General features: G+C 44.3%; 1 protein-coding gene across 4 annotated transcripts in view; it reads right to left on the bottom strand.

Moving 5' to 3' along the window:
- The window catches only part of EXTL3 (exostosin like glycosyltransferase 3), a 118,123-nt gene that overhangs the window by 39,881 nt on the left and 53,628 nt on the right, over positions 1-24,614 (bottom strand). For 3 of the 4 annotated variants that reach the window (XM_058670071.1, XM_058670069.1, XM_058670072.1), the window contains exon 1: positions 16,814-16,970. The exons of the other annotated variant lie outside the window; for it this stretch is intronic. The gene's annotated coding sequence lies outside the window, so the exon portion shown is untranslated. Of the gene's footprint in view, positions 1-16,813; positions 16,971-24,614 lie in introns of those variants that run through there. 4 annotated transcript variants of the gene reach the window in all.

Raw genomic sequence — 24,614 nt, 5'->3', positions numbered from 1 at the left:
TCTGCTCCACGATTTCCCTGGTCAAGCCTGCAGCGTCCTCAGGTCTTCATTTAAAGTAGCCATCTGAGACTGGTAGCAGTTCAGAATTGTTGAACTGTCGTGCCCTGGGAGCATGCCCCACATCAGGAACCCTGGGATGGTTGAGAGGCTGGGTGTGGCTTCTCCCTTTGGTCCGCCCCCCCTTTCCTCACATACAGGAAGGAAAAAAGAAAATGCGGAAACAATGGTCTTACCCATTTTCTGCAGCCCTTGACCCTCCACACCATAATCAACTATGTAAAGATCATCAAAATAAAATAATAACTAAAAACTAAATTAAAAAAATAAAGTAGCCATCCTCTTCCCTACTTTCTGACACTGGATCTATTTATTCCCCTTCATGATGCCTTTCTATTTGTTTATTTTCTACCTTCTCCAACAAAACCTCCATAATCCTCCAGGCCAGGAACCTTACCTGTTTGGATCATATCTTTGTCATCAGCACCTAGCAGAGTGTCTGGCATACTACATTAATCAGATAAACAAATTATACCATTGATCTCTTTCACATTCTACAAAATTTCAGGTGTTCCCTTGGTTTCCATCAAATTACCCTTTGATGTTCCACCCACTTCCCTGATTCATTCTTGGTTTCTGCTTCACAGGCACCCCATCCTCCTCCCACCTCATGCAAGAATGTTCCCTAAGGCTGCCAAAATAGTCTCTTGCTAACACTTCCAACCCTTTTCAAAGATCATCCCCAAAAGCCACTGCTCCAACCCAAGGAACTCGGCATTCCAACTCCCTCACAGAGTAGCTGTCCTGAGACACGGTTGCCTCCTGACGCCAAGTCCTTTTTCCAATGGCTTTCAGAGTCACTTCCTCTCTCACCAGGTGCAAACAACACTGATATACACAGAGAACATTTAGTTCTCAGAGCTAGCCAGACCTGGATCAGTTCCTACTGACTGGCTCTTAGATGCTGGGGACTTCACCATTCTCAAGTAATTTTTTCATCAGTACAAACATAATACTCAAACATTCATTTTTTAAATTAAAATCATAGATTGTGATAAAAATACACTGCACAGTCCCTGGCATAAAGACTACCTATTATCTGTAAACCTTAGAGCTGCTTCTACTTCCTCCATCTACTTCAACAGCATCTAATTTCCTGCCAATCTTACTAATTTCTTTTTGTAAAAATGATTATGGTAAAAATGTATTTCTAATAATAACAGTTCATTAAAAAGTTTGCATTTATGCCTTCCTTTCATTGTACTACCTTAACCCTAGTTCTGGCTCACAGCAATCTATTATGCCTAACTATGCATTCTCCATTAATTTATTCCTAGTACTCTAAATCAGTATTTGCATCTCACCCAATGTTGTTTCAGTTGCAGTGGTTGCAACTGATTCTTAGCTCAGATCACTGATCCAGTCTTCTGCTATATTCTATATGCTATTAATTCTAGCCAATACACTCTTAATTTGAGATGTATTAATGTTATCTAGATGTCTATCACGTCCTTTCAGGAGATTCCATGTTGTAACTGATATTCTGTATCCATTTTTCTCTTTTCCTCTCTCTTTAGAATACTTGTAAGACTTAAATTTCTTATCTAATTCTAAGAATTTTTTTTTTTTTTTAAGATTTATTGATTTTATTACAAAGTCAGATATACAGAGAGGAGGAAAGACAGAGAGGAAGATCTTCCGTCTGATGATTCACTCCCCAAGTGAGCCGTAACAGCCGATGTTGCGCCGACCCGAAGCCGGGAACCAGGAACCTCTTCCGGGTCTCCCACGCGGGTGCAGGGTCCCAAAGCATTGGGCCATCCTCGACTGCTTTCCCACGCCACAAGCAGGGAGCTGGATGGGAAGTGGAGCTGCCGGGGTTAGAACCGGCGCCCATATGGGATCCCGGGGCGTTCAAGGTGAGGACTTTAACTGCTAGGCCACGCTGCTGGGCCCCTAATTCTAACAATTGTAACACTTGTGAATTTGATTCTATTTTTTTTTTAATTGTCTGTGGTTATAACATCCTGTTTCTTAGCAACCTTACAATTTTTTATTGTATGCTGGATACTGTTTAAAGAAAACATGAAAGTAATTTTCCCAATATATGCACAACTTTTTCAGTTTAAATAAATGAAATTATGCAAAAGACCCTCATTTTTTCTATAAATACTTTTCCCTGAAGGTTTATTTTGATTTGATTTTATCAACAACTGGCTTTCAAATTTTTGGTGTGCTTTGGTAAAACATGCTACAAGATATTTGCCACTTTAACCTTTTAAAAAATTTATTTATTTGAAAGGCAGAGTTAAAAGGGCAAGGAAAGAGATAAGGGGCTGGTGCAGTAGCCTAGTGATTAAAGTCCATGTCTTGAATGAGCCAGAATCCCATATGGGCACCGGTTCTAATCCCGGCAGCCCTGCTTCCCATCCAGCTCCCTGTTGGGAAAGCAGTCGAGGACGGGCTAAAGCCTTGGGACCCTGCACCCGCATGGGAGATCCGGAATAGTTCCTGGCTCCTGGCTTCAGATCAGCTTAGCTCCAGACATTGTGGCCACTTGGGAAGTAAAGCAGAAGACAGAAGATCATTCTCTGTCTCTCCTCCTCTCTGTATATCTCACTTTCCAAGATAAATAAATAAATCTTAAAAAAAAAAAAAAAAGAAAAAAGAAAAAGAAATAAAAGAAAAAAAGGAAGAAAAGGAGACAGGAGCGGGAGGGCTGCACCCAGTCTCCCACATGAATTAAGGGCCGAAGCACCTGGGTCATCTTTCACTACTTTCTCAGTTGTACTGGTGGGGAGCTGGACTGCCAAGTGTAGCAGCCAGGATGCAAAGCAGCACCCACATGGGACGCTGGTGTCACAGGCAACAGCTCAACTCTGTGTGCTCCTTCACAACATTTTAACCATTTTTTAGGCACAACTCAGCAGCATTAGCCTACATCCACAATTTCACGCAACTACTACATAATATATTTCTGTAACTTTTTCAGTACCCCAACTATGTAATTTCTCTAACTGTATTAACTTCTCTTCGTCCTGGCCTGGGTAACCTCTCATCTATGTTGTCTCTGTGAATTTGCCTATTCTCACTACTTCACGCAATCGGGTTCAGATATACTTGTCCTTTCAGCTTTAGCTGGTTCACTTAGCACAGAATTTTCATAGTTCATCTATGCTTTATCTGTGTCAGAACATAATTCATTTTTATGGTTGATTAATACTGCACTGTATGTTTAAGCACACTTTGCTTATCCAATCATGAACACACTGACGAACATATGTGTGGTTTTCATCTGTTTCAATCACTTGACTCCTAATATTTGTCTGGCTTAATCCGCCCCCTTTTTTTTCTAGCAAGCTTTCCACATTTTTAGTCACGTCTTAAAGACATTTGAGAATAAGATTTTTTTTTTTAATTCCAATTTGATCATTTTAAGCTTATTTTTATTGGAAAAGCAAAATTACAAAGATAAGGAGAGATGGAGAAACGTTCCTCCAACCATTGGTCCAATCTCCAGATGGCCTCAACAGCCAGAGCTGGGCTCATCCAAAGCCAGGAGCAAGGAGCCTCCTCCAGGTCTCCCACATGGGGGCAGGGTCCAAGGACTTCAGACACCCTTCCTGCTTTCTCAGGCCACAGGCAGGGAGCTGTATCAGAAGCGGAGTGGTTGGGAGTGCCTATCTGTGATGCTGGTGCCAGAGGCAAAAGCTCAACCTTATACGCCATGGTCGCGGCCCCAATCTGATCACCTTTTTAACGAAGCTTTAATTGCTTATACCTATAATGATACATTAGGATTTATTTCTAACAATCTTATTCTGTGCTATTTATCATCTATTTTCCTTTGCTATCCATCCCTTTGCTAATTTCTGCTATGTTGACCAAGCTGCTTTTTTTAAAATACCAGCTTTAAAAAAAAAAAAAAAAAAGCTTTATTTATTTTTATTGGAAAGGCAGATATATCGAGAGAAGGAGAGACAAAGAGGAATTTCTTCGATCCGATGATTCACTCCCCAAGCAGCCTTGATGGCTGGAGCTGAACCCATCTGAAGCCAGGAGCCAGGAGACACCTCCGATTCTCCCACATGGGTGCAAGGTCCCAAGGCTTTGGACCATCCTCCACTGTTATCCCAGGTCACAAGCAGGGAGCTAGATGGGAAGTGGAGCTGCCAGGATAAAAACCAGTGCCCATATGGGATCCTGGTGCATGCAAGATAAGGACCTTAGTCACTAGGCTACCACACCTGGCCCTGATCAAGGCTTTTTTTCCATATTTTTCAACCCTTCTATTAGTTTGGAAGTTATATGTAGTCAATACCTACAGGTGTGGGACCCATACCTACAGGTCCCACATGCCAACATTCAACCATGAATTTGAAATTAAAGGCAACGTAACAACTGTTTGCACATCTACACTGTATACTAGATATTTGTTAGGATTGAGTATGTCCCCTATGAGTTGCTATGCTGTGGTCTCAGGTGGTGGAACTTTCAACGGACGGACCCTCACTTGAGGCACTGGGAGCACTCATAAGGAAAACACAGCTGTGAGTTCTCAGTGGATCGCCCTCTTTCCACCTGGCCCGGGTCCAAGCTGGGAAAGCCAAAGCTGTGTGTTCTAGGACGGATGTTACTCTAGTTTGTCTACTTTTACTTAATGTGCAGCCCTGTGAAAATCAATACTGGAATGCTGTCTCAATTCTAATACAGATTCCGGGCTTTTTTTCTGATTCCGGGCTTTTTTTCTCTCTGCAAAATTAAAGCCCAAGTTACTGAAACCAGAAAAAAAACCCTCAGGTGCTACAGCATCAGACTTCTGCAGCAGCGCCCTACACCACCCACTCTGTTTTAATGAGGATTTAGCCTGCTTTCTTGAAAACACACCATGTATTTAGTAGGGGGTGGTTATATGTATCCAGCCTGCTATTCCGCCAGAAGCAGGGACCCTCTCTAGTCTTTGTTCTGTGGGCACAGAGTTACAAAAATAGAACACTGTATTTTCTGTAGCCTTATTTTCACACTTCCATCAAGAACAGCCTGATGTCCCCCATCACCATCAATAGCTACATATTATCCCACAATATGAAAGGCTATAATTTATTTAGTCACTCTCCTTACACTAGACACTTAAACTATTTTCAATTTTTCATTATTACAATCAACATTATGATGAGCCTCCCTGCAGCTATCTCTGCATACGTCTATAGAATTTAACATTAATTGCTGCGTCAGAGAAAAAATATTTAAAAAATTATCTCTCAGGAAGATGATCCTTTCTCCTCCAAGCAGCAATCCAGAAAGCATCATCTACCAATAGCCTACCAATAACAGTGTGCCAGAGTCGGTTTTTATCCCCAAGTATCCATTTACTCCCTTACTTTTTCCATCCGCCTTACAGTTTGATTGGAGCTGTGAGGGAATGTGAGTGGAAGCAATATGTCATTTGTCGTAATGGACAATCATGAACAGGTATGAATTCCCTCCCTTCACTCAGCTGAAAAACTAAAAGCAAGAAGCCACAAAAAAGCGGCAAAGTGCCACTAGGGACAGCCACTTGACCCACATCAGACTGTGATGTGAATGAGAAACTTCTGTTCATTAAATCACTGAGATATCAGAATCTGTTACAGCAGTTAAGCATTAATTAAGCTAGCTGATCCAATTGAACATCTATTTAAATGTGACAGTAGGCAAAAGGCATTACTATTGCTATCCTTTACCTTTATTACTGGAAGTCAAACGACTGTCGTTTATTATGTTTGTGCATTTCTCTGCACTGCTGGTTCATGTGCTTTATCTAATTTTCCATGTATATATTTTTATAGCATATCAGTCCCCTCTCACAACATGGCAAGACCCTCCACAGTCAAGGTTTGCTCTGCCTACTAACCATATTTAAACTACCCCATGTATGTTCACACATGGATCTCGCGAGCATTATTCCGGTGTGAACACTGAGCCAGCTCAAGCTGTTCTCCAGCAAGCTCCCCCGCTTCACTTCCTCAGGAGACACATGAGAATAGCAAGCCTAGTCTTCTACTTTTCCAAAGCCTATTTCCCTTTAGGGCCATTTTTAAGCCTCCCCTCTTTCCTGAGATTTTCTCCAACAGTAATGACTTCTCAGCTCTCTAAACTCCCGCTGTACTCAACATCAGAAGATTCAGAACTTAATTGTTCATTAATTTCATTGAAGCAATTTATTGTCCTCTAGGTGAATTAAAAACCCCTTATGGGGAGAAAGAAACTGCTTTTCATCCCTTCTTAAATTCTTCTACAGAGTATCACATAGAGCTCAAGAAATGATACTAATTGCAAGTCGTTACATTTTTAAGCCCAATCAAGCTTGAAATTTGTAACCTTTATGATACTGATCCAAAGCAAATAATACATGACAAAACAGAGTATTTCAAAGCTAACAGGTGTCTGAAAAGCCATCAAGACTTCTAGCAAAACTGTCAGGCTCAGGACCCAGCTCAATGTTTGAGAATCAGGAGACATCACATAATCTTTCTCTACCACCTATTTTATCCATTGTCAAGTGGCATTTAAAAATCCTCACTGAGGGATAGGCATTGTGGTTGCAGCACACTAAGCTGCAGCTTGGCATACTGCATACTGTGTTGGAGTGCTCAGGATTGAGTCTGGCCTCAAATTCCTGCTTAGCTTTTCACAAACGCACCTCTGAACACTGGAGACGCAGATGGGGCTCCTAGCTCCTGCCTTGAGCCTGGCCAGATCCAGGCCAATGCAAACACGTGGGCAGTAAGCCAACAGATGGGCACTATCTCTCCCCCTCCTTGCCTTTCAAATAAAAATTAGTAAATAATATCACTGCATACCTCCAAGGGTTACTATGGAGATTAAGCAAGATACCACAGATGACAAACATGTAAAACTCAAAACAATAAAACAGAAAAAGAGGAAAATGTTGCATGAAATCCTACATTGTACAAAGTTTCAGACCAATAAACAACCGAAACTCCTTGGTCTCTTCAACAATGCTGTTGGCATAATTGGGTATCTGCTTGCAGAGGTTAAAAAGACAACTCACATTTCACCTTATACAAAAATCAGCTCAAAGTGGATCAAGGACCTAAATCTGCACACATAAGCCACCAGATAAAACTCTACAAGAAAGGGCCTGGCATGGTAGCCTAGCGGCTAAAGTTCTCATTTCGCACGTGCCGGGATCTCACATGGGCACCAGTGTGTATTCCAGCTACTCCATTTCCCTCCCAGCTCCCTATTTGTGGCCTGGGAAAGCAGTTGAGAACAGCCCAAAGTGTTGGGAGACCTGGAAGGAGTTTCTGGGCTCCTGGTTTCAGATCACCTCAGCTCCAGTTGTTGAGGTAGCTTGGCAAGCAAACCAGCGGATGGAAGATCTTTGTCTCTCCTTCTCTATATATATCTGCCTTTCCAATAAAAATAAATAAATCTGGGGCCGGCTTGGAAGCCTAGTAGCTAAAGTCATCGTCTTGCATGGTTCGGCATCCCATACTAATCCCGGCAGCCCCGCTCCCATCCAGCTCCCTGCTTGTGGCCCGGAAAACCTCCAAGGACAGCCCAAAGCCTTGGGATTCTGCACCCGTGTGGGAAACCCGGAAGAGGCTCCTGGCTTCAAATCTGCTCAGCTCCGGCTTTTGCGGTGCTTGAGGAGTGAATCATTGGACAGAAGACCTTCCTCTGTCTCTCCTCCTCTCTGGATATCTGCCTTTCCAAAAAAAAAATTAAAAATCTTGAAAAAAAAAAGACACCAAAGCACACAAAGTTAAAGCCAAATGAAACAAAATGGAACTACATCAAACTAAGAAGCTTCTGTACAGCAACGGAAATGATCAACAAAGCGAAGCAGGAATCAGTAGAATAGGAGAAAATGCCAGCACATTCCACGACAGGGGATTGATGCCTAGGTTCTACAAAGAGCTTCAATAACTCAACAAAAGCAAAACAGCACTGATAAGAAATGGGTGGACATGAGCAGACATTTTTCAAAAGAACCAATTCAAATAGCTAATAGACATAGTATAAAATGCTCAAACTCCTTAGCTATTACAGAAACACAAATAAAAATCGTATTGACATTCCATCTAGCTCCAGAGATTGGTCTACATACAGAAATCAGCTAACAACCACCACTGGCAAGGATGTGGAGGAAAAGGTACTGTAATTCACTGTTGGCGGGAGTGTGGACTAGTGTCCCCACTATGAAAGTCAGTATGGACAGTGGTCAGACAAGAAAAAACTGCTCTATCATACAACCCAACTATCCCATTCCTGGTTATATATCCAAATGAAATAAAATCTGCAAACAAAAAAATGACCCTATAAATATAGCAGCACAATTCACAACAGCGAAGACATGGAAATGACCCAGGTGCTAATCAACGAATGAATAAAGAAATTTTGATACATCTACTCTATGGAACACTACACAGCTATAAAAGGAATGAAATCCTACCATCTCCAACAAAATGATCCCAACTAGAGACCATTATGCTTAGTGAAATAAGCTAGTCACAAAGGGACAAATATTTTATGTTCTCTCTGATAAAGGGCAACCTCCAGGCAAAGTATAATTCACATGTAGGCCCACAGGTGTGCGACTGGGGGTAGACCAGGCTGGGCAAGGCTACAACACCTGTGGGTCTACATGTGAATTTGGTTAGGAGGAGAGCTAGGCTGTGCTAACCAACTGTACCAACTGGTATAGGCATGAGCCAGAATAAGGGCAGGCAGGTTGGGCTTTGCCTCAGCATCAGTGGCAAGTGCTGGATATGGAGGCAAGCCCTGTCAAGCTGGACTGCAGAATTACCTGAGAGTACAAGATCTGGGGTGGGCAGTTGGTCCATTATGGAAACTGGGCACCTCTCTGATGGGCTTCAACTCCCATTGGAGAGCATGAGAACCAGGACTGGGGGTGGGCCTGGCTACACAGGTGGTGGCACCTGCTGGCAAGAGTGTGGGTTGGAGGGTGAAATCAGTGGGGATGAGTTAGGATTCAACACCCAATTATGTGTACGAGAACTAAATGGGATGTGGGACAGACCAAACCAGTCCACTGCACATGCTGGCAGACACAGAAACCAGGGCCGGGGCCAGCCCAGGGGGCATTATCGGAGGTCGCTTTGATTGGGCTGCAGTTCCTGATGGTGTACGTGGGGCCAAGTGTATGGAGAACAGGGTTGGGCTGGGCCACAGCACCCATTGGTTTGAGTAGGAAACGGGATTGGAAATAGATCTGACCTAGCAATTGCAACTACCAGTGTGGACGTAGGCTAATGTGGGTGACAGAATTAGCCAGACCCCATACAGGCAGGCACACACACGAGAGACAGGTCTGAGATTACCTAAGATGATCTTTCTTCAGAGATTCCCTCAACTGAACTGCTGGACTCATAACTCCAACCATGGGGAGAATAGCAGGACCTGTGGTCTGACAATGGAGTGCCTGTTTCAAAACTGGGCCGCCACAGTGGCCTTGACAGAACAACGGTGGTATACCCAAAAGCACATGGAGGCTATGTCGGACCATTAGAGCCTGCAGAGGACATCTGGTACGATAGCCGAGAAGGAGGGCAGAATAAATTGGTCACCTACCCCAATGAAGCGTGACAGCAAATTTATGGGCCAATGGAGACTAAAAGGTGGAAAATGTCAGCCAAAGGGCTTTGGAAGGAGATCCTCATCCTTGCATCGGTGAGATCAACAGCATTTCAGAACTACTGAGACCACCTGAGCAGAACCCTCAGAGCACGTCCCACATCAGGGACATTGGGATGACAATGGGTGGCCATTTCCCAGTCCCGGGTGCTGAGGCGGCTGGGAGGCTGGATGTGGCTTCTCTCCATATCTCTCCCCTTCACCCAGACACAGGAAGAAGAAAAAGAATATGGAAACAATGGTCTCACCCACTTTCCCCTAATACTTGACCCTTCCCACCTTAATCAACTATGTAAACATCAAATATAAATTTTAAAAAAAGATTACTTCTCTACTATTAAAAAAAAAAAACACTATCCCATGAAAGTAATAAGTAAAAAATGTCTTGTAAGAAACTCATGTACACATATACACACACACACACACACACTCGTGGACACAGAAGGGGAAAAAATAACCACATTCAGGCAATTCACAAGTTCCAGGAGATCAAAGCCGTGTTTTTCCCATGATACAACCACCACAGTTTTTAACTTTAGAAACTTAACAGGGTAAAATAAAGGAAACAGAACATTGTTACAACTAAAAACCAAAGTCAAGTGTATAACACCGGTTGTGCTTTGACACATGGAACAGAAAGCTGAGATTAGGACATAATCAAAAGACTGCAGAACTAAGCCATTCTTATTTCATGATTTTATAAAGGGAGAAAACGAGTGTTCTTTGGGCTCAAGAACAGATTTCTAAATCCAGATATATTCTACAAAGGCCACCAGCAGACCAGTCACAATATATAAAAAAGGAACAGATGAACAAGTAGTAAACAATCCTTCCACTGCTCAATTACATATACAATCATATATATATACAATTTATATGTATACACACTAACAAGTTGATAGCAGATTGACCTAAGTCACCCCTTTAGTTGCAATAAACAAAAACCTAGTAGTCTCAACTCCCAGAGTTAAGTCCATAATTTGGAAAATTATGCCATTACCTCTATCAGTTTTCCTTCCTACTAGTTTGATAATGTTCTACAAATCAAAAGTACAATATCTTACCAGTTAGTTTTTAACCAGGAACCCAAAGAGTCACAACTCACTTAGGAAATAATAAGCCCAGATACAACCTACACTGACTCAAAACTCCCCAGTTGGGGGCCCAGGTTCCTGTGGCTTGTAAAGGGCCCAGGGGTGCAGAGCATACAACTCCCAAAAAGAGTGCCAATGGTTGGTTGATGGTAATTCTCATTCAGATAGATGGTATCTGAATCAACACAATTGTATACAACTAAGGAAAACACACAGCAATATACTTTAAAGTATAAGGACCACAGCTACATCAAACAACGGGAAGACGGTCAGGGACAGCTTTTTCTAACTACCATTCATTTACATATTATCTCATCTTATCAACCACGTGGGTAAGGCTTGTTATTTCCACTTAACAGGTAAAGTGGCAAATTACTGAGGCTAGGCAGCCTGTTCAAGACAATACAGCAAGCACGCTGGAGCCCAGATACAAATGTAGGTGTGCTTGACCTAGGGCACACAGTGCCTTACACTTGTCTGTTTGCTTAAGCTGCATTTTGTCTTGAACCATTTTACAAAACTACCTGTTACTTTTGTATTATAAAAAGTATTATCTTGTTGCAGTCACTTGAAAGTACCCGAAGCAAGATTTTTCAATAAATAATGTCATAGCTATTTAGGGGGAAAAATAAGTCATTTTCCTGCAAGACACATCAAATCCAAACTCAGTCCCAAAGGGATTCAGCAGTTAGCTCTAACAAATGAAGGAGGAGAAAAAACAGAAACCTAAACATAATTTTGTCTCTAGCTAAGCACAGCCACTTTGCTAGGAATCTAAGCGAAAGTGAAATCAATAAAAAAAAAGCACAATGGATTTAACTACAAAGGATTCCATATTTCTAAGAAAACAACTTGGGTTTGATTCAAGAGAAGCATTTCCAATAAGCAAGGTTAAAAGAATTAAAGGCACCCCAACGGTGGCCCACAGTTACAAACATGAAGTTACACAAAAAGTAGTTCAAATGAAAACACATGCTGACATGTTTAACCTTCCCAGTAAACAAAGAAACGCACTTTTTCAATAGGATATGGTAACATTTTCCACCTATAAATCAGAAAGAGCTGCAAACTGCAGGAACTGGTGCTGGCTGAGATCCTGGTAAACACCTTCACCCTCCATCATGGGGTGGGAAACTGGCACACCCTGACCCTGCAACTCCACCTCCAAAAGCTATTCTTAAGACAGAATCATGAATTAGAAAAAAAAATTCAGCCTCAGGGCTGTTCAGGCAAAATGCTCAAATTCATGCAATAGGCTCTGTCTCTGAATTCTGCTGCCAGCTATAGTGTGACAAGTGCCCTAGTATTAGCAGAAAGATTAAAGTGTCAATTAATTGGCCATTTGTAACAAAATCTAAAGTGTTCATAAGTTTGAATCAATGATTACACTTTCTAGCAATACACTATAGGTGAACAAACATTTGTACATAAAGATGCATTCCCTTCAGCCTGCTTTAACAATGTTCACATGTTAACAATGTCCAAGATTAGGAACAAGGTTAAATATACAGTGCAATAACTCTATCACTAATATGACTATTACACTACCAGTATGCTTTTAAACCATTTAAGAAAACATGAAAGGTTCACAATATGTTAAGTGGAATTACAGGTTCAAAACCATATATACAGCAGGATATTAAATGCTTAAAATGCATTTGTACTTATTTCTGAATAGAAAAATAAATAGAAGCAAAAACAGCAACAGGGGCCTTTCCAGATGACAGTAGTTTCTGCATTCTTCTATTTTTCTCTCCTTCCCTCCTAAAAAGCAAAGTCCACTATTTTTATAAGGGAAGAGAGGTATAAACACAGGTTTTGCTTTTTAATAAGGCCTTCGCATGGATTTTGCCAGCATATTTTCCCAGAACAGTCAATCAGATGTGCAACCAAGCACCTGTGCTATGATGTGATCTAAGATTACTGTTTCTCAAGAAAACATGACTTTTATTTTATACTACAGAAGCATACAACTGATGTCACTGGTACCCTGGGCCTTCCTACATGAGACAGGGAAACCGAAGCCAAAGCTTGCTAAGCCATACATAAACCAGCTGACTTCAACCTTCCCGGGCGAACTCCACCACAGACTCCAGTTTTGCAGTCCCTTTATCATGTCTATCTTTCTGATCCATCTGAGCCGCTACCGTCACAATTCCTTGTTTGTCTTGACTCAACTCTTTCTCCTCTCCTAAGCCATTACATTAAAGGATTAAAGTAGAGGACCTCAAAGATCCCTTTTAAATTCTAGAACCTTGCACTCAGAAAGGTAGGGGAGGCGGGGAAGGATGAGGGAAGAGGACAAGGCATCAACCCAAGGCAGCACAGTGACTGCCCGGACTCAGGGTTTTCCTTTAAGGTCCTCTTTAACTTTGCACTGAATTCACTAGTAATGGTTTGGGACCACATCAACAACTCCCTCCATCCAAAGCCACAAGTGATTATAATATCTAACAGCTCTGTTTCACAGAAGTAAAACAGCCATGCTGAGAGGAATAAATCAGAACTGGAGGAAAACTCAAAACAGAAATAAATAAATGAGCAGTCTAGGATATCTAGGCAGATGAAATTTGCTAAAGTTCAGGACTTAATCACAAATTACATAGAAATGACTTCATTTCATAGGAACACATGCACACTGGGGGGAAAAAACACCTATCACCTTGCTTTTTATTTGTGCTTGTAAAACAAAATAGAAGTCAAAAGTCAAGGAGGGAGCTTTGCTCTACCTTGTGAGTCAACACTGTTTTCCATGCTAAATGCTACCCTGAGAGCCATTAACAAACGAAGAACAAAGAGGTCCAAGAAGCTGAAGAGGGTTTTCAAACTGTGAAGTGAAGGAGCGAACGGAAGACAACAGGAACAGCTGGCCCACAGCGCAGACCACCTGTGAAAGCAGGGCCAGCTCACTGACCTCAGCAGGGAGGGACCAAAGGGAAGAGTCTTAGTTTATTCTCTAGCTAATGGAGACCACAGGCATCAGATCACCAAATCCTAACTCGAGGCTCTCTAGAAGACAGAACAGAGATTCTTCTGTGAGATCTCCGAGGCGGCTTCCAGTGTCCATTTCTGTGTAAGCCAGGCGGGCCTCCCTCCATCCTCACACACCTGAAACACTGCCCTGGAATTATGCAGCCTTCCAGCCTTCCAGGTGACGAAACCCCCTGCCCTGGAATCAACTCGACAAAATTGGCCCAGGCACCCATGGAGGGTCACACTGTTGTAATAACTTAGCTCCTGGGGGACAGGTCAGGAGCCATTACTGACCAGCTAAAGAATTTGGCCACTTAGTACATCTGGCTTTGTTCAAATAACCAAAGCTCCCCAAGCTTCAGTTTCCCATCTGACCTACCTTTCCCACCAAGAAAATGAATACTGTAGCACACAGTCTCCTTCTTTCAAAAAAAAAAAAAATACACAGAAGTATGGTTCTTTAACACTGAAGCAATCTGCTATCATATGTTTATATATGCCTTCTTGCTCTTAGAACATATATTAAGGGCATATTCCCAACCACATTTTCTTTTTCTTCTTCCCTCAGAATGCCAAAACTTTGTTGAAAAAAATTTGGGGGAAAGAAACTTGGGGGAAACAAGGGTTAAAATGATTGAGAGTATAGGCTAACCGACAAAATAGTCAATAAAGCAAACATTTAGGATGTTAATCATTAATAGCACTGACCAGTCAAAAAGCTATCAGACACAGTCAAATGGCAGAATATACAAAAGCAATGGCTTGCGTGTGAGTGGTGGGACTCCTACACAGACACTGACCAGCAGTTAGCTGCTCATGGTTTAAGTAGTTTCTCTGGAAGACAGCCTCTCTGTTGCATCAGGGATTACAAGGCTGCACACTACCGTATACTGTTTTTGTTACACGTTAATGTCTATGCTGCTTTTACCCAGACTCTACAGTGAATCTTCCGATGGCTCCATCTCCAAGCCTGGGGAGGAACACTGGGGTGCATGTCAACAAGAGCCCACATTGTCCCCCACTGTCTTAATAGGACTTGTGGTACTGAATGGGTCTCTACATTGTGCTTCGTCCACTTTCAGGACTAAAGCTTTTTGAATTCCTTCTTATCTTCCACCTAAGTAACATCACCCAGGACAGCTGTGTGACGAAAGTCATTAAAGAGAGTAAAAAGAGTGCTTGACTAATTCAGGTAGGGAAAAGATCACATTGGGTTACAGGTGAGCCCACTCTGTAACCTGAGCCCTCTCAAACTCCACCAGCTGGAGTTGCCCTGTTTGCATGGAACCTACAAAAGGGTGACCCTTTCTTGCCTCTTGAATTAGCTGACCTATTGTTTTAGTTTTCAAAAGAAAGTAAAGGGGAACACAAATACAAGGGAAAGGGATATATAAACAGAAGTTTCCTGTTCCAACAGAACTTCCTGGGCAGTCTCTTATGACTTCATGGTCGGTCCCTGGCTCACACTCCTTACCTCCACAGAGTGCATCCAAATTCCAGGGATGGATCTGGTGGGCTCTCCACTTGTCTCCTACTGCCTGACCTCGTCCTCATTCTCCGGAAAACTAGTTTTGCAGGCTCAGCTCTAAGAGGGACCCCACCGTACACTGCTGCCCCACCCCTCACTCATGCACCCCTTCAATGAGCTGTCCCTCCACGGCCAGTCTAATACCCCCTGGGAAAGCACACACACTCCCAGCCGGCATTCCTGGGATGGTTTCAAACCACCTCTCGGACCTTTCCCTGTTCTAGTCTCCTTATTTACCGATACTCCTAACTACTTCCACAGCAGCTCTTCTCAACCACACCAAATAGGCGTTTCAGAGAACAGTTTTTCTTTCCTCATGAAATATGGAAGAGTCTCCCCAGCTAAACAAGCTGTTGGGAACGCTCAGCTTTCCTCAAGACTGTCTATACCGCACGAATTACTAGAGCACACACTCTGGACCTAAGTTACACTCGGTGTACCAGGATGCAAGGCTGTAGAACAGATCACCAAAAACAAAACAAAACTGCAGTCTGCACCAACACAACAAAGACTTGTCAACACCGACAACCCAGCCTTTCAAGCAGCACAGAAGGGACGAGCGCGCGGGGGGGGGGGGGGGGGGGGGGGCGGCGGCGGACCAGCGGTGTCCTGTGAGTCCTCCACCAAGGGAGTGGGACCACAAGAACTTGAAGCCCTTAGAATGTTTCAAAAGGAAAGAAAAACAGTACAGGTTGGGGGCAGAGACATTCAGCAAACCTAAGAGCCAAGCATAATTGTACAGGAGCTAGCAGCTGGGTCAGCTTTTGGAGGACAGAAAGCAGCACCCCACTTTCAGCTCAAGGGCTCCGGATCCGAGCTCTGCCCCGCCGCGCAGGACTAAGACCCCGCTCCCACCCACGCAGCGCTAGGCCAGCGCGGGAGCCGGGCCTGCGCGCAGGAAACCCGGGACGCACAGAGCGGCAGCACCTGGACTCTCGGACAGGAAGTGGCTATTCTGATCCTGGGCTCCTCGTGAAAGGAGACGAACCCAGAAAAATAAAGAAAGAAATAAAAAATAAGCAGAGAGAGGAAAGAGCAGCAGCGGCCGACTGCGTGGAGGCAGCCCGGGGCAGATGTGCGAGTGTGCTCACCGGGAGCATGGGGGCCGGGGACAGCCCCGGGTTGGCCTTCCACAGAAGATGCTCCCCGCGAGCAGCTGCACAAGCACCGCGGGCGGAGGAGGGAGGAAGCTTGCAGGGAGAAGAGTCCGGTAAAGGGGTGCAAAGGAGTCCTTCGCCACCCAAACTGGAGCTCGAGAGGGCGTAGGGGGTATGGGGGGCAAGGGAGGTGCTGCCAGCCCCGCGGAGACCCGTTAGCCCTTCTCACCGAAGCCTAAGGGCCTCGTGGTTCTCCCAAGCTTCCGATTCGCTGGGCAGGCCTACTTCACTCCACGGCTGCATGCCTCCCGCTGCCCCGGGTAGCAGCCTCGCCCGGCACCGCCGGACCCGGTCCAGCCGCAGCGTTCCCAGCTCTCGGAGCCAGCCCCGGGACGCCTCCCACGAGCCCCTCGGGGGGCTGCCCCGGCTCTCCTAGCTCCCCACGACGCCAGGAGTCCTACCGGCTTGCAGTTCAGGAACGACCTGCCGCAGCCACCACCGCCGCCGCCGGAGCGAAACTAGGCTTCCCAGAAGCTGCTCCGGCCGCTGGCCGCGCGCCTTCCAGGCCGCGCCGGATCCCTCGCTCCCCCTGCCGGCCGGCAGCCATTTCCGACAGGCGACTGCGGAACTTGCCGAAGGGCGCCGCGCCGGAAATAGCCGAACCCGGCGTTCGCGGGCGGGGCCGAGACTGGCGCACTGGCGACTTTCCCGACGGCAGCGGCGGCTCGTTTCGCCGCGGTGCTCCCCGGGGCCCGGGCTCCGGGTCGGACACCAGCAGGCTGTGGGGAGCGCGGAGCGCACGCGGGCCGGAGCGGAGGCGAGACGCAGCGGGGGGCGCGCGGGCCCTGGGAACAGTCCCGCCTCGCCACTGCAGGATAACTCACCCGCGCGCGCCCGGAGAAGGCACCAGGTCAGACTCCCGAGCCTCGGCCGCTGCAATAGTGTCGCTGGCCGCTTTAGAGCGGGGCTGCTGAAATACAAGTCTGTCTAAAAATAAACCCATCCCTGGAGGAAAGGCCTTCCAAACTAAGGTGACCCGTGCCCGACTGTGGGCTGCAGTTTGGAAACACTTTGACCCTTCAACAACAAAGAGAAGGCCGGTCTTAACAAACAATCTTGGGGCTCTGCAAAAGCATCAGGGCAATCCAGCTGTGATAGGCTGATCCACTGTAACTAAAAAGGGTCCCCCTTCTTCGTGTTAAATATTGAAAAAGTTTAAACAGTTAAGAGCCTGCCTACCTGTGACTGCACATGCAGTTCCAAGGGCCCCCTGCCTGTAGACACCTGAACCGGGAAATCAGACCAGGACAAGGGACTGGAGGCTGGCAAGGGGAGGCCGTGAGGTGGAAGGAGAAATTCTCCCCATTCCCAAAACGGACACCTGGTCACGGTCCTTAACTCAGGGACCAGTTAAAATATGTAACTGCAGGGCCTGGTGCGGTGGTAGCCTAGCGGCTAAAGTCCTCGCCTTAAACGCGCCTGGATACCATATGGGCACCGGTTCTAATCCTGGCAGCCGCACTTCCCATCCAGCTCCCTGCTTGTGGCCTGGGAAAGCAGTGGAGGACGGCCGAAAGCCTTGGGACTCTGCACCCGCATGGGAGACCTGGAAGAGGTTCCTGGCTCCTGGCTTCTGATTGGCACAGCACTGGCCATTGCGGCCACTTTGGGGAGTGAATCATCAGACGAAAGATCTTCCTGTCTCTCCTCCTCTCTGTATATCTGACTTTGCAATAAAAATAAAATAAATCTTTAAAAAAATTTTAAAAATATGTAACTGCAGTATCATCAAAAGTCAAATTTACCTCGAATTTTTCTTAATGTTATAAATCCCCGAAGGACTGGGCTTCTATTTCAGGGTTTCCTCACCAGGGAGCTCCCAAACACAGCAGGCCAGGAGGAGCAGGAGTGGGCGAGGTTGGCTGCCTTCCCTGTGTTTGGGTGGTCGGCTGCTTCTAGAATTGCACCCCAGGGGCAGGTTTTCAGTGGCCCATCCTCCCACTCACCATCCATAGTGGAGTTCAGGCCCTGGGCTCCCACTAAGAGGCTGCCAAAAGGCTGATGGCTGATTGCCACAGAGGAGAGTTTGGAGCAAGGATTCCACTAACAAAACCAATGAAGGGGCAAGGGGAAGCCACCATGGTGGCCCATCCGTATCGGGGCCGGGGTTCCAGTCTCCTTATCCAGACTTCTTATCCAGATCCCTGCTAATGCACCCAGGAAAGCACTCAATGATGGCCCAAGTGCTTGGGCCCCCACCACCTATGTGGGGGACACCAGTATGGATTTCCTGGCTTCAGTCAGGGCCCAGACCTGGCATTGGAAGATATTCTCTCTCTCTCTGTCTGTCTCTGAGAGAATCTGCCTTTCATATAAATGAATAATTTTTAAAAGTCCTGGCAACCTGTTTTCTGTAGCACATCTTACACCTGTTCATCGCTAAACAAACACCTGCTTGATCCTCCTTTCCATGTCCTGACATCCTTTTTTTTTTCATCTGCCTGGAAGGCAAAGAGAGAGAGAGAACGAAACCTTCCATCCACTGGTTTACTCCCCAAATAACCGCAGCAGCAAGGGCTGGCCCAGGAGGAAGACAGGCGCTCCATCCTGGTCTCCCACAAACGTGGCAAAGACCCAAGCTCTTAAGTCGCCATTTGTTGCCACCCACAATACGGGTTAGGGAACTTCTTTCTGCCAAGAGCCATTTGGATATTTATAGCATCGTTTGTGGCCATACAAAATTATCAACTTAAAAATTAGCCTGCCTGTTATAGATTTATTGAATTTCATGTTGCACCTGCGGGTACCTTGACAGGGACAAACTGATTCTGCAGGCCTTATGTGGCCAGTAAGCCAGATGTTGCCCACCCCCACCAGGAAAGTAACTCAGGACTCAAAGTGGAACTCCAACATGGGATTCAGGGGTTCCCAGTAGAGGCTTAACCCCTGGAACCACAATACCTGCCCCTCATGATACCATGTCACCCTCCCCTCAAACCTCCTTCTCATTTTCCCTTTTCACTATAAAAAAGCCCACACTTTCATACTTTTAGCACCATCAAACATATGCAAAAACATACATATAAAACCCTGTTTCTCACTTTCACCAATTATGTTGATGAAGGGAAACAAAACTTAAAATCCGTAAGCTTTCCACGAAAATGGGGGAAACCGTTGCCCATGTGTCATATTATTTGTCCCTTTTTTTTTTACACTTCATCTAGTTGGCTGTCCTCCAGGGGTGGGTGGATGCGGCAGGCAGCATCCTGGCAGTGTGGGAGGAGACTCACAAGACAGGAAAGAATTTTCAAGTGCTGGTTTATCCCATACAGGCAGTGGCTATGCAGACACCTGTTATCTGGAGAACTTGGTCTTCTCACGCATTTGGCTACCTTAACACATTGTTGCCTCTAATGCCCATGTGTTTGATTGTAATGCTAACCAAGCTTTCAGTCCGGTATAATACCAAGATATGGCTCACTAACATATCTTGGGTCCTTTGTCTCTCCACATCTTCTTCTTCTATTATCTCCACCTATAAGCAGATCCCTTGCAGCAGCACTCCAGTACCTGTTTTCCAGTGACCTCTGGACACATCATCCTATCATCATCATCCTATTAACACATATTTTATGAATACTTAATTGCCAGGCAATAAGTGAAACCCTTTATACGCACTGTGTCATTTCCATTCTGATTGGGAAGTACCAGCATATAGACAGAGAACTGAGCCTTGAAAAGCCTAAATAAATACTCCCACATCTACAAAGGGCTAAATACTGTGCAAATTCACAGTGTGGTACAAATCACAGATGGAATCCACATCTTCCTAACTCTTACCTTATATTCTTGACCAGAATGATCTGGTTGTCTGACTAAGACATCTAGTATATCCCACCTTGAACTTCTCCTGATTCTTTCCCTCTCCTTGAATGTCTTTTTTTAAGATTTATTTATTTACTTTTTAATTGGAAAGCTGGAAATACAGAGAGAAGGAGAGACAGAGAGGAAGATCTTTCGTCAGATGATTCATGTCCCAAGTGGCTGCAATAGCTGGAGCTGAGCCAATCCAAAGCCAGGAGCCAGGAGCTTCTTCTGGGTCTCCCACATGGGTACAGGGTCCCAAAGCTTTGGGCCATCTTCAACTGCTTTCCCAGGCCACAAGCAGGGAGCTGGATGGGAAGCAGGGCTTACGGGATTAGAACCAGTGTCCATATGGGATCCTGGCGTGTGCAAAGTGAGGACTTTAGCCACTACGCTACCACGCCAGGCCCTGAATGTCCTTTTAAAAACTAATGTTACTAGGCCAGGTATGGCTGCCTAGTGGCTAAAGTCCTCTCCTTGAACGCACCGGGATCCCATATGGGCACCAATTTATGTGCTGGCTGCCCCACTTCCCATCCAGCTCCCTGCTTGTGGCCTGGGAAAGCAGTGGAGGACGGCCCAAAGCCTTGGAACCTGCACCAATTGGGAGACCAGGAAAAAGCTCCTGGCTTCAGATCGGCTCAGCTCCTGCCATTGCAGCCATTTGGGGAGTGAAACAGCAGATGGAAAATCTTTCTGTCTTTCCTTCTATCTGTAAATCTGATATGCCTTTCCAATAAAAATAATAAAATCAGAAGGAAGGAAGGGAGGGAGCGAGAGCTGGATGTAGGGGGAAGGAAGGAAAGAAGGAATAATGAAACATCCACACGTCTCTTCAAACACAGGAAGCCAATGGAAAGGATGCCCAATGAAACTAGTCTTAACTAATCATGCCTAATTTTGACATTTTAATTTCTTTATGTTTAGCAACTGAATTCAAACGGTCTTTACATTGTTTTAAGTCATATCTGTAGCTCTCTAGCTACAGCAAGAAATTAAAGAGCAAAGTCCCTTATGTTTGTAGTTGCCAACAGCAGAAGCCTGTGAATTTCATAAGAGCACCATCACAGGCACCCGCCATCAATAACATCCGGTTTCCATTAGGCTCCAGATTTTTAAATTCTCAAAAGACTGATGTAGTTGGCCTAACTAGGGTCATGATTAATCCCTTGATTAATCAGCTTTGGCAAACAGCAAGTCAGCTATGTCTAAGCTTGGCATTTCATGTACTTTTCATGTACTACCTCATTTCGATCTCTTAACAACTTTACACTGTCGGTACCATGATCATGACCATTTCATAGATGTTACTCACTGAGGCCCATAAATGTTAAGTAGCTTGCTCAAATTATACACTTGGAAAGTGGTGATCCTAGGTCTGAGACCCATACAGTCTGACTCCAGAATATTAAATCATAACAGATACTGTAGTATGAGCAAAATGCCGACAATGTCAAAGGCAATGTGAACTGAATGTTGCATTAGTGGATTTAAGCTAGAGCGTCCAATGTTGAATGAATTCAGACACAGCAATGATACAAAAGCATATATATTTCATATATTTATATAATTTCTAAACTTAAAAATTTCTAAAATCATAAATTTTATACTGCTCCTTTTGTGGTCCCCAATATTTATCAATTTTTCCAAAATGTCTGATACCCAGGTACAGAGGATTGAGTGCTATGGAATGAAAATCTGATAATAATCATTGCAAGTCCGAGGCAGCAAGGCACCAGCAGGCATTTTCATGGTGCCGGCTGCCAGATCCACAAGTCCCTCGCAAGGTTTCTAGATCAATCACAAACAAGCCATTGGTGACCTCCAGCAACCTTCAAAAGGTATGATTCAGGAATTACCAGTGAGTTCAAGTCAGATAAGAACTTGTTCGATCTGTAATGCTTTAATTCCAAAATAAACTGCTGACAGCTGCTATTCACATTCTTCTCTAGGTACAAAGGATTGGGTCATTTTTGTGGCTTATAATTAGAACAATTGAAGACAATTTCTAGATTGGGGTTCCAAGGTTACTCTTCTCTTTGGTCAATCGGTGCCAAAATGACAAAAGGTCATCTTCTCAGGCTCCATAGATAGCACTCAGCTACTTTGCTAAATGGCTCCTTAGGAAAGTCCTGCTTTTTGAAGTAGCTGGTTTTTGTCTAGCAAACGGTAGGGCAGTGTTGAGATTCCAAGATAATTTGTGGCAAGAACACTGAGTTAATTCAGGCCCAAGTACACATTCTGTTGAAAGTGTATGTGTTCATTTGTTAACTCATGTGATAGTCCTACCTTACTATGTGTCTATGAAGAATAAATTTTGGAAGCCAGCATTGTGGCATAGGGGATTAAAATGCCATCAACTGGGCCCGGCGGCGTGGCCTAGCAGCTAAAGTCCTCACCTTGAAAGCCCCGGGATCCCATATGGGCGCCGGTTCTAATCCCGGCAGCTCCACTTCCCATCCAGCTCCCTGCTTGTGGCCTGGGAAAGCAGGAGAGGACGGCCCAAGGCTTTGGGACCCTGCACCTGCGTGGGAGACCCAGAAGAAGTTCCAGGTTCCCGGCTTCGGATCGGCGCAGCACCGGCCGTTGCGGCTCACTTGGGGAGTGAAACATCAGACGGAAGATCTTCCTCTCTGTCTCTCCTCTCTGTATATCTGACTTTGTAATAAAATAAATAAATCTTTTAAAAAATAAATAAATAAAATGTCATCAACTAAAAAAAAAATGCTATCCACTATATCGGCACATATAGGCACATATGGGCACTGATTCATATCTCAACTTCTCCATTTCTAAATAATCTCCCTGCTAACATGCCTGGGGAAGCAGTAGAGGATGGCCCAAGTGCTTGAGCCCCGGCACCTATGTGAGAGACCTGGAAGAAGCTCCTGGTTCCTGGCTTCAGCCAAGCCCAGCTCTGGCTCCTGCGGCCATTTGGAGGGAACCAACAGATAGAAAATTTCTCTCTCACTCTCTAACTTTGCCTTTCAAAAAAAAAAAATCTTAAAAACAAAAACTGGTTTCTCTTCAGGAAGCATGGCCTGATTGAAACCTTTTATCTATGTAAGAAACCCAACCTGTAGTGACCAATTAAGATTCAAATTAGCAATGACCAATAGTGGATACCAAAATGCCATCTAAATTTTCTAAGCATGCTCCTGGACCCTTCATATAATGATACAAATGTTCCTTGAGACAAACATAAAGGAATCTGATTTTTATCCTAAATTATGCTAGTGAGTAGCAAAAGCATACTCAGATGCAACATGCCACCACATGGTCTGGGTGTCTAAAGGACTTAGCCTAATGAGAGCTCTAACCAAAGGAAACAAGTTAAACCAGGCAGAGTGCTGATGGCCAACTTGGTGGCCAATGTCACATTAGCTTGCAGCTCTGATGGCAGCATTGGCTGTATGCCACAATGGCTATCCATGGACTGAAAACAGCAACTGTTCACTATGTTCACTTAAAAATGCCCATGTGTGAACATGACATTCCACTTAAAATTTGGCAAAATGTCACAAAGGTACTTAAAAAACATTAATTAACTTCCTAGTTGACCACTCTGGCTGTAAAATCAACTGAATGTGCAATCTCCAGAAGTAATAATGCTATTCACTTAAAAACTCAGCACTGGTATGTGAAGTTTACATATGGAGAAAAAGAACAACAGCTTCTACCAATCAGATTTTCAAAAGAAAATTATGTATGTGTTAAGCCACTTCATGAAGATGCACAAGATTCTATTGAAGGGAATGCTTTTCTCTATTCTATTTAATATCACTTAACATTATTTCACACCCAAAATAGTAACAGCATGATTCGAGTAGGATCTAATGCCAGAGGAGATTCATCACTGATCCCTTCTTCAACCCACATCTTGGAGATCAAAAGAAAAACAAATGAAACAGTAACCACCTTTCTACAAATTCATAACATTTGGGACAAAAATTTTACAATTTAAAGCTCATTTGTAAGGGACTGAGTCTAACATTTCATCCTCATATAAAAAGAGGCACACATAACTGCATTATGTAAATTACTAGGAAAAGTATAACTTTATAAAGGGAAGAGCTAATCATTTAGAAAAAGGGTAGCTGGCAAACTTGATGCAAATAATTCAAAAATGTACAAACTATATGCGAAATACATTAAGTAAATATGAAAACACTTCAAAAGGTCAGACATCACATCACACTTGAAAAGGTCAGATACCACAGTGTATTTACATTACTTCTATGTACATTTAACTATGTTGCAATAGTACTCTATTCATCTTCTTCATTTCACATTTAGCTAAATTGAATAGTAAATAACTAAATATCAGTAAGAACACAACTTAATAGCAGAAAAAATACAAAATGGATACATCAAATATTTGTCATCTCTCAGGCTTTC

The sequence above is a fragment of the Ochotona princeps genome, chromosome 11, assembly GCF_030435755.1.
Source record: "Ochotona princeps isolate mOchPri1 chromosome 11, mOchPri1.hap1, whole genome shotgun sequence".
NCBI classification, from domain to species: domain Eukaryota; kingdom Metazoa; phylum Chordata; class Mammalia; order Lagomorpha; family Ochotonidae; genus Ochotona; species Ochotona princeps.
The sequence above is the reverse complement of the archived record's forward strand: the minus strand, read 5'-3'. Positions and strand labels throughout refer to the sequence as shown.